Consider the following 8609-nt stretch of genomic DNA (forward strand, 5'->3'; position numbering starts at 1 on the left):
GACGTGTGTGTGAGAGTTTGCGTGCATGCAGTGGGTAGCGGATCTGTGTAGTGTCGGAATGAAATTTGTGCCAAGTACTGCCGAACACTTAGATTGCGAATACTGTACGGACTTAATATTGCCACGACTGTTATGTGAAGAAAGCATCAGATCGATACAAATAGTGCTAGCCTTGTGAAATGCTACGGACTACACTGACAATGTATGTGTTGGTTGGTGTGGCATAATTGTTGCTTGGCTGGACTGAATTGGTTGCTGAGACGTGAGGTGCAAAAACTGAGGTGTTTTATATATCTTTTAATTTGCGACCTAATGCAAGCCCGCCTTCATGAAGGCAGTAAAAGTGCTTTTGAAGACAATAAATACACTGCCGGAAAAAAATCACAGCACCAAGAAGGAGTTGTGCGACATAAACAAAGGTTTGATGCGTGTTTCTGCACCTGAAAGATGTTGCCCATTCCAATTTGGCACCAGTCTCATATGAGTCACTAAATTTGAACGACGTCATGTAATAGGGTTAGGCAACGGCCTTGCCACAGTGGATACACCGATTCCCGTGAGATCACTGAAGTTAAGCGCTGTCGGGCGTGGCCGGCACTTGGATGGGTGACCATCCAGGCGCCATGCGCTGTTGCCATTTTTCGGGGTGCACTCAGCCTCGTGATGCCAATTGAGTATCTACTCGACCGAATAGTAGCGGCTCCAGTCAAAGAAAACCGTCATAACGACCGGGAGAGCGGTGTGCTGACCACACGCCCCTCCTATCCGCATCCTCAACTGAGGATGACACGGCGGTCGGATGGTCCCGATGGGCCACTTGTGGCCTGAAGACGGAGTGCATGTAATAGGGTTACGAGAAGTTGGTGTTCCCTCTGCGATATTGCGGAAAGACTTGGCAGGAACGTAGTTACTGTGCATGATTACTGGCAGCGATGGTCGTGACAACGCACGGTCCCAAGAAGACGGGTCTCCCGACGGCCACGTGGCACTACCGAGAGGAAAGACCGTCGTGTTCGGTATACGGCTCTGCCGCATCGTACTGCATCTGCCGCAGCAATTTGAGCAGCAGTTGGCACCACTGCGACGAAACGGAATGTTACAAATCGGTTACTTCAAGGACAGCTCTGAGCCAGATGCCCCGAAGTGAGCATTCCACTAACCCCGAACCACTGCCATTTGCGACTTCAGTGGTGTCAAAAGAGAGCACATTGGAGGGCAAGACGGATGGCTGTTGTGTTTTTGCTGATGAAAGCATATTCTGCCTCAGTGCCGTTGATGGCCGCGTGTCCGTTAAATACACTGAAGCACCAAAGAAACTGGTATAGCCTTGCATATTCAAATACAGAGATATGTAAACAGGTAGAATACGGCGCTGCGGTCGGCAACGCCTACGTAACACAAGTGTCTGAAGCGGTTGTTAGACGGGTTCCTTCTGCTACAATGGCAAGTTATTAAGATTTAAGAGAGTCTGAACGTAGTGTTATAGTCGGCGCACGAGCGACAGGACACAGCATCTCCGAGGTAGCGATGAAGTGTGGATTTTCCCATACGGCTATTTTACGAGTGTACTGTCAATATCAGGACTCCGGCAAAACATCAAATCTCCGACATCGCTGCGGCCAGAAAACGACCCTGCAAGAACGGGACGAACGACGAGAAGATAATCGTTCAACGCGACAGAAGTGCAATCCTTCCGAAAATTGCTCCAGATATCAGTGCTGGGCCATCAACAAGTGTTAGCGTGCGAACCATTCAACGAAACATAATCGATATGGGCTTTCGGAGCCGAAGGCCCAGGCTCTCCTGTACCCTTGATAGGGGGATTGGGTTGTTTCGGGGAGAAGACCAGACAGCGAGGTCATCGGTCTCATGGGATTAGGGAAGGATAGGGAAGGAAGTCGGCCGTGCCCTTTCAAGGGAACCATCCCAGCATTTGCCTAGAGCGATTTAGGGAAATCACGGAAAACCTAAATCAGGATGGCCGGACGCAGGATTGAACCGTCGTCCTCCCGAATGCGGGTCCAGTGTGCTAGCCACTGCGCCACCTCGCTCTGTGTACCCTTGATAACTACACGACTCAAAGCTTTACGCCTCGCCTGGGCCAGTCAACATCGACATTGGATTGTTTATGACTGGAAACATGTAACTGGTCGGACAAGTCTCGTTTCAAACTGTATCGAGCTGATGGACGTGTATGAGTATTGACACAACCTCATGAATCCCTAGACCCTGCATGTCAGCAGGGGACTGTTCAAGCTGGTGGTGGCTCTATAATGGTGTGGGGTGTATGCAGTGATGTGGGACCTGTGATACGTCTAGATACGTCTAGTTACAACTCTGACAGGTGACACGCGCGTTAGCAACCTTTATGATCACCTACATCCATTCATGTCCATAGTGCATTCCGACGGACTTGGGCAATTCCTGCAGAACAATGCGACACCCCACACGTACAGTATTGCTACAGAGTGGTTCCAGGAACACTTCCGGTGGCCACCAAACTCCCCAGATATGAACATTATTGAGAATATCTGGGATGCCTTGCAACACACTGTTCAGAAGAGATCTCCACCCCTTTGTACTCTTACGGATTTATGGATAGCCCTGCAGGATTCATGATATCATTTCCCTCCAGCACTACGTCAGATATTAGTCGAGTCCATACCACGTCGTGTTGCTGCACTTCTGCGTGCTCGTGCGGGCCCTACACGATATCAGGCAGGTGTACCAGTTTCTTTCTCTCTTCAGTGTATGTTAGACAAATGTATTTTTCCCAAAGTTTCATTACTCTGCATTAATTGTCTTTTGATGTTATGACTTTTTTTCTGTCAGTATATTACCCACAAGGCTCTGAGTTCTCGGGCGTGATACGTGCGACAAAACGGACGAAGTGCAATTTCATATTCCGTGAACTGGTGTGACTTATTGCAGACTTCAGAAACGGTGAACTTGACATTAACAAACTGTAATTTGCCAAGCGTTCCGTCCAACGCCTATCGTTGGCTTTGACCAGTGATGTCCTGTGTGATATCCTGAGATGGAGGATATAAGTGACCTGTTATTAGATGTTATTTGTGGTTGTCTTAGTAACGAATGTAAACTATACTGTCTGTTCCAAATATCACGTATTTTACAAGGGTGTGGTTAGCCAGGAACCTGAGAGCACATTTTAAATCCTTGCCAGAGATACGAGTAGCGACATTTTTATAATGTTGGTTCTCACGAATATGAGGCAGTTTTTTTTTTCGAATGTGACGTCGTCAAGGCGCGGCGTATTTGGAATGAATTGTTTTTGTAGGGGCGTGTTGTCGTCAGCGATGGTGGACTCTTGTTGTGGATGTCTGTGTTAGTGCTTTGGTTTCTAGCAATGGTTCAGCTGAATGGGATCTACTCTTTGGTATTTATCGATTATTTACTTGCTTTTCATTTTTTAGCTGTTAGTTTTCGTTTGGAGTTTGTCCCTTTTTAGACTGAACGTTCTGTGTTTGTCATTTCTTTGTATGGAGTAGGCAGTACGTTTGTGTGTGTGTGTGTGTGTGTGTGTGTGTGTGTGCAGGGGCAGTGGTGGTATCGCTGTCTTCGTTTCAGCTACATACATCAAAACATATATTCGAATCCATTTGTGGGTGTTTTTTGTGTGGTTTTCTATTTTTCGTTTTTTCGGTTTATTCTTGAGGAGTTCGTGTGCTTATTTTCCGATCATGTCATTTTCTTGGAATCAAGTTAGTGTAATTGCAGTGCTTTTAGTCCGTCCACACAGAAAACCCAATAATTTTCGCTGTTGTCCTGTTAGTTTCATTTCATTAGGTAAACTATGCTATTTATTCTAAATACGGCCTCATACTTCAGGACAGCTACTTCTTCAGTACACCTGTTCTTTCAGTACAGCTAGTACCGTAGTAATTGAATTATAAGACACATCATTTCCACATAAATGCCTCTTTGTGGCTTTGGTTGCCATTATTTGCACGTTTACGTGTCTTTTGGCCGATCTGCTTCGTCGTGTGAGTGTTCAGTAACGTTATCAGAGAATTTTATGCATTTAGATGTTATATTTGCTAATATGTGCGGAAGTTGGCGTTGTCATTACATTTCTAGCTCCGACCAATCAGAATTAATTAGATTGCTAAATGCAAAGGAAATTGTAGCTGTGACAGCCGTACGATGATATAAGCTTATGTCTACATTCTGGAACTCGTCGTACTGCAACATACCCAAAATCGTGAGTGATTTTATTTTTACAAGAGTATTCGTGGGATTTCAATTCTTTTTGGGAGAAGAGGCTCACTGTTTACTAAATGCGAACGTGAATTTTACAGTAATTTTGATATCGAAACGGGTCCTTCTAGCTCTTCGATGAGTGAATTTTATTTCATTACAGTTATGAGTTAAACATTTAGGCACCTTAATCGTCCAAATTAGACAGATTACATCTTTTCAGAACCGGTTCCATTACACTACAGTTCAGCTTTTGATACCGTACACAGATGTAAACTTCATTTCGCACAATGCTTGTTTTAAGGTAAAATAGTCAGACACCTGTGCAGAAAAATTTCTCAAAATGAAGGACTTGACCTAGTGCTGATGTGGTAGAAATTTTACCCGATATCAACTATACGTTTACTGGAACTGTAAAAACGCTTGTAACATTTCCGTCGAACTTTACATACTTGTAAGGCGGCAGTAACCAGTATCAACCGGATCAGGTCTGACGCCCTGTCAAACGCATCTTAACTGCGAATATTTTCTTCACGCTCAGTTACCCTCAGCTGTACCTTGTGCAAATGTTCACATAGAGGACACACTGTGTCATGATCTACCTTTTTCTCACAATCAGTTGCGGTATTACGAATATCTCAAGTGGTACCAGGATTTTACCAATCTGAAATTACAAAATGCGCAACGATTATAGATCTCACAGTACTCACTTGCACATTCAGTTCAAATACATCCGTGTAATAAGCGTATGGCGAGTTAACAACAAGGTGTCCGTATCGTGACAATATGCTAAGTACAAGAAAGTGTGATTGCATTTGAGTAAACAATGTGATATTTTAAATTTATTTTTAAATTTTAGTTGGTGCCTCAAATTTTGCACGTCGTACTGCCATCGATGCGAAGTTGTCGTGTAGTAGCAGATGAACTCAGAAAACAACATGAGCGATAATATACTGGGTGAATGATAACTCCACCTAAAAATTTTCCAACGTAGTGGTACAGACCAAACCAAGAAGAAAACTCTAGCAAACATGGGCTCTAAAATGCATACCTTAAAAGCTATGAGCACTTGTTCATCTTCGCCTCTGAATCACATTTTTTCTACTGAACAAGTGCAACTAGCTGTTAAGGTATGCATTTTAACCCCATGTTTAATGAAAATTTTTTCTTGTTTTATTCCTTACTATTTCCTCCCAAAATGTGAAAGCAAAGAGCTCTCAGTAGAAGAGATGTCTTTCATGATAGTGAAGATTAACAAGTGGTCATAGCTCTTAAGGTATGTATCGTAGATCGTGATTACTAGGCATTGTTTACTTGTTTTGTCTATCGTGCCACCTCTGAAAATTTATAGGTGAAGTTCTAATTCACCCTGTATAATGTCCAACATCTGTATGGTATTAACACAGAGAGGACTAAACTGCTCAAAGCGTATAGCTCAATAACATTATCTTCATCTGTCATGCTAATACCGATGCTGCCAGAGAACAGGTATCGCAGTATAACGCAAGGTGGAAAATGCGGCTTATATATCGTCCGATTACTATATGATCCATAATCTTGTATGTTTTGTAACTTTATCTGTGTAAATTTTAGATAACATAAAACGCATGTGTCCGGAAACGCTTAATTTCCATGTTAGGGCTCATTTTAGTTTCGTCAGCATGTACTGTACTTCCTCGATTCACCGCCAGTTGGCCCAATTGAAGGAAGATAATGTTGACTTCGGTGCTTGTGTTGACATGCGACTCATTGCTCTACAATACCAGCATCAAGCACATCAGTACGTAGCGTCAAGAGGTTAGTGTTCAGCACGAACGTGGTTTAACAGTCAGTCCAATGTTTACATATGCGGAGTTGGCAGATGCCCATTTGATGTATGGATTAGCACGGGGCAATAGCCGTAGCGCGGTACGTTTGTATCGAGACAGATTTCCAGAACGAAGGCGTCCCGACAGGAAGACGTTCGAAGCAATTGATCGGCGTCTTAGGGAGCACGGAACATTCCAGCCTATGACTCGCGACTGGGGAAGACCTAGAACGACGAGGACACCTGCAATGGACGAGGCAATTTTTCGTGCAGTTGACGATAACCCTAATGTCAGCGTCAGAGAAGTTGCTGCTGTACAAGGTAACGTTGACCACGTCACTGTATGGAGAGTGCTACGGGAGAACCAGTTGTTTCCGTACCATGTACAGCGTGTGCAGGCACTATCAGCAGCTGATTGGCCTCCACGGGTACACTTCTGCGATTGGTTCATCCAACAATGTGTCAATCCTCGTTTCAGTGCAAATGTTCTCTTTACGGATGAGGCTTCATTCCAACGTGATCAAATTGTAAATTTTCGCAATCAACATGTGTGGGCTGACGAGAATCCGCACGCAATTGTGCAATCAGGTCAACAACACAGATTTTCTGTGAACGTTTGGGCAGGCATTGTTGGTGATGTTTGATTGGGCCCCATGTTCTTCCACCTACGCTCAATGGAGCATGATTTCATACGGGATACTCTACCTGTGCTGCTAGAACATGTGCCTTTACAAGTACGACACAACATATGGTTCATGCACGATGGAGCTCCTGCACATTTCAGTCGAAGTGTTCCTACGCTTCTCAAGAACAGATTCGGTGACCGATGGATTGGTAGAGGCGGACCAATTCCATGGCCTCCACGCTCTCCTGACCTGAACCCTCTTGGCTTTCATTTATGGGGGCATTTGAAAGCTCTTGTCTAGGCAACCCCGGTACCAAATGTAGAAACTCTTCGTGCTCGTATTGTGGACGGCTGTGATACAATACGCCATTCTCCAGGGATGCATCAGCGCATCAGGGATTCCATGCGACGGAGGGTAGATGCATGTATCCTCGCTAACGGAGGACATTTTGAACATTTCCTGTAACAAAGTGTTTGAAGCCACGCTGGTACGTTCTGTTGCTGTGTGTCTCCATTCCATGATTAATGTGATTTGAAGAGAGGTAATAAAATGAGCTCTAACATGGAAAGTAAGCGTTTCCGGACACATGTCCACATAACATATTTTCTTTCTTTGTGTGTGAGGAATGTTTCCTGAAAGTTTGGCCGTACCTTTTTGTAACACCCTATATATATATATATATATATATATATATATATATATATATATATATATATATATATATATGCTACACCATTAGCGGTTGTCAAAAACTTTATTGAGTTGCTGGTAATTTCATTCTATTTATGCTGCATCACATATAACTATCTTCATATTCATTAGATAGGCAAGCATCATTGTTGTCCTTACGTATCACTAACATACTTTTTGCTGTTTGGACACTTCAATACTTTTGGTGCAGAAGGTGACAAATACGCTTCTTGTAAGATGTGCCCAAGTTATTTTTAATTTGCTCACCTCGCAGCCGTTGGTCTTTGAACAGACTACGTTCCGGAGTTGCAGGAAACGAAAGGAACTTATAGATTGGGATTATTAGGCGAACCAGTGCTGTGCAGCTGTGGACAAGAGCAGACTTACTATCCACCTTGGGGTGTAAAAGTAGACTGCCTCCAAGTGGTACACCCCGGGCAATGCCGAAAGGTAGCTAAAAGTCTACTACTATTGTGGCCCTGCACTATGAGTGTGAACTCATCTCGCGGCTTAAAAGTGCAAATGAAAGTAAACCATTTGTACCTGAAAACCACATACGCTAAATAAATAAATAATAACTATCCACCTTATGCAGTGAAAGTTATTCCCCAAGACCTGCACTGGGGAGGAACTAAGGAAGCACGTGAAATGCCCTAGACGTGGCCAGCTTCCGTTCCATAGTTTCTTAGCCATATAGTGTTAATGTTATATGTATGTTTATACACAGTGTTTAGTTCTACAAATCCGATCTTTTCAAATTTCATCCATTGTTTCTTGTTATATACATTGTTTGATGCATCTGACACGATTGAATAAACATCGAAATCGTGCAAAAAAGTACACTCCCGCATACATCAAATACATATTAAGCTTTCAGCAATTTTGCAGGTTCACTGTATTACAACTCCATTTATAATGAGACCAGGTGCCTTGCCGAAATCAGTTGTGTGACCGTACCACTTCGCCAATAACATAGCGCAAGTAAATATTAATACGTTTTAGCTGCTCGAATCATAGGCCACATTCGAAAATAATAAGTCAGCTACTCAAGACCCACTACCGAACCGAATGTACAATTCTGCTTTCAAGTAATAATGATCGTTATGAAGAAAAGGGAACATACGGATGTACGTTGTGTTCTGACAGTTTCGGACGATATTAAATTTAGAGGAAATGATATATAAGAAATACAGTTTACATTATACATAACAAGTAATAGTCTCCATTTTATATTAATACTCCTTTAATTTTTATACTTACTTTTCCAC

General features: G+C 43.2%; 1 pseudogene; it reads left to right on the top strand.

Annotated features, from left to right (window-relative positions):
- The first annotated feature begins 520 nt into the window (after window positions 1–520).
- Window positions 521–637, top strand: LOC126208886 (5S ribosomal RNA; annotated as a pseudogene).
- The last annotated feature ends 7972 nt before the right edge of the window (window positions 638–8609 follow it).

The sequence above is a fragment of the Schistocerca nitens genome, chromosome 1, assembly GCF_023898315.1.
Source record: "Schistocerca nitens isolate TAMUIC-IGC-003100 chromosome 1, iqSchNite1.1, whole genome shotgun sequence".
NCBI classification, from domain to species: Eukaryota; Metazoa; Arthropoda; class Insecta; order Orthoptera; family Acrididae; genus Schistocerca; species Schistocerca nitens.